This window comes from Capsicum annuum, chromosome 7, assembly GCF_002878395.1.
Source record: "Capsicum annuum cultivar UCD-10X-F1 chromosome 7, UCD10Xv1.1, whole genome shotgun sequence".
In the NCBI taxonomy this organism is placed as follows: domain Eukaryota; kingdom Viridiplantae; phylum Streptophyta; class Magnoliopsida; order Solanales; family Solanaceae; genus Capsicum; species Capsicum annuum.
The window spans coordinates 7,958,857-7,961,675 of NC_061117.1; positions in this window are offsets into that span (position 1 = coordinate 7,958,857).

Here is a 2,819-nt window from a genome sequence, read left to right on the forward strand (position 1 = left end):
GGGGGGGGGGGGGGGGGGGGGGGGGGGGGGGGGGGGGGGTTGAGAGGAAGAGGTTAATGGTGGAGATGGAGAAAAAATGGTGGATATATATTATATATATGTTGTGTGAGAGATGTTGTATGTATGTATATGCGTGTGTATTTTGTGTAGGGAGACGGCAGAGAAAGAGCAAAGAAATGATTGAGAAATGAGGTGTTTTTCATGATTTTTCTTTTGACTAAGGATGTGTTTGGTACGATGGAAAATGTTTTCCTATTTTTTCTTATTTGATTGTAATAAAATATTTGAAAAATATTTTTCATAACAATTCATTTTTCTCAATGTGAGGGAAAATAATTTTTTTCATGGGTCAAGGAAGGTTGACAAATATAACCTATGACTCCACCCCCACCTCTCTTCCCACCCCAACAACACTCATATTCACATGACTCAAAAAAATTATATTTCTTAAAAATTTATATTACTCGAAAATATTTTTCGTTGTGTTTTGCTTTAATTTTTCACTGCTTGAAATAATAAAAAATAGTAAAGTTCAAATTTTTTTCATTTTCAATGTTCGTTGAATGTATTGTTATTTTCACATGCATAAAGGAAAACTTACCTATGTTACTTTTGCTAATTGCATATTTTATTTTATCATCGATGCAACTTGTTTCACGAGATTGAATAAATTTATCGTTTCATTATATTTTTATTGATTGTAGTATCTTGAGATTGTTCGAATAAAATATTGAAAAGTATCTCCTATATTTGCTAATTAATAGTTGCTTAAATTTTGTGATTGTAATATTTTAGTATTCGATATTGATATTGCTAGAGGTACTGATATACTAGTTAACAGTTAGTAGTATTTTCTAAAAAAATATTTTTCACTCACCAATCAAACACTAGAAAATATTTTTCTAAAAAATAGTCTCTACTCACCAACTAAACACCATAAAATATTTTTCACTCACCAACCAAATATGAAAAAATAAGTAGAAAACCAACTTTTTTTTAGGAAAATATTTTCCAAAAAAATATTTTTGATGAAAAATATTTTTCATCATACCAAACACACCCTAAGTTGTAAAAGTTTGATTTTTCTTTCTTTTTGAGTAGTTGTATGATTTATCTGGTCAATTCTAGAAGATCATAATTGTCATTTTCAAGAGGACTAGATACGAAACTCGTGGTAGCATGTACACGATATATATTTTTTTTATTTTAATTTATATGTTACAAATAAAATATGAATTGTCAAATTAATCTTGTGAATAGTTTTTAAAAAATTAAATTATTAATTATTATAATTTATGATAATGCATAATTTTCATATTATGTATTTTACATCTTCTCTCCCAAATGTTATAAATAAGGAAAACAGATCAAATTTATCTTTCTATTTTAAAAATTAGTTAAAAATATCTTTTGTTATAATTTGAGATTAAATTTATCTTTATTATTATATTATATCCACATTTACTATTCTACTTTAAAAAATTACTTGAGCTAATATATCTTCTATCATATTTTAAAGTCAAATTTATCTTTAATATCAACTAAAAATAAAATTCATCGAAAGAAAAATAAGACTTTACTAAGAAATAAGTCTAATATAAGGGAAAAAAAAATGCTACACACGGACAGTAGGGCAGGGATGTCTTCAAAGCAAAAGAAGAAAAAAGCTACCGACAGTCATGGTGGCGCAGCGGAAAGGAACTATCCAACCTATCCAGAGATCGAGGGTTCGACTCTGGGTATTGACAAACACATTGTTAGGAACTCTCCCCCCTAATGAGGTCCGACGCGGAACGAATTTGGATATAATCAAACTCCTAAAAAGTGGGTACCCAACATCGGATGGTTTAAACTAAAAAAAAAAAAAAAAGGGAAGTACAGCTAAGTCATCAATTCATATATACTCCTATGACTTTTTCTTTTTCCCTCCGATGCCAAGCACCAATTTTAAAATTTGGAAAAAGGCATTGTTTACATCCTAAATTATATAAGAAAAGTCTAAGGCACACATAAACTATTCAAGTGACCTATCACACACCTAAATCATATAAAAGTGATATATTTTACACCTTATAAAGCATTATACCATTTGCATGTGGTGTGGTGTTGCACACGCGCTGCCACGTCGGCGCCACATCAGTGTCATGTCAGCATAATTAAAAAAAATAAAAAATTTAATATTTTCATAATTTTTCTTTTTTTTTCTTTTTAATTTATATATATGAACGCATAAAAACCTTCATTTTTTGGATGAATTAACAACACACACTGACAAAAGAGAAAAGAAGGGATTAAAGCAAGAAAATTAAAGCCAAAAAAAAAATTGGCAGCTCAACAATGGAGGAAACTGAACCAGTAGCCAACGAAGCCTTAGCAATGATGGAGAAAGAAGAAACCTCCTCTGAGAAAACCTCCATTGATGTTGCTTGACTTACTTAAGAAGGATCATTCAGAACCAGAAAGAAAGATTGGTACAGGAATTCGTGCTTTCCAAATTCGATATCATCTAAAATTCAAGAGTTGTTGCTTCTTTGTTATTAGGAAGGACGATTTTATGGATGATTTTAGTTTTTAGGAAGTGGAATTAAGAAGGCATTCTCGTCAAGTGTTTGATGAAGTGTGACAAAAAAAATTTAAAATTTGCCCGTTTAAATAGTAAATTCAATTTGATTTTGTTCATGGTGAAATTGACATTGATTCGATGAAGATGGAGGATGGGGTGTGAAGAAATTGCTTATTTCGGGGTGGGGTGATGAAGAAGATGTGTTGGTTGGGATGGGGGTGATGAAGAAGAAGATGTTTCGATGAAGGTGGAGGAG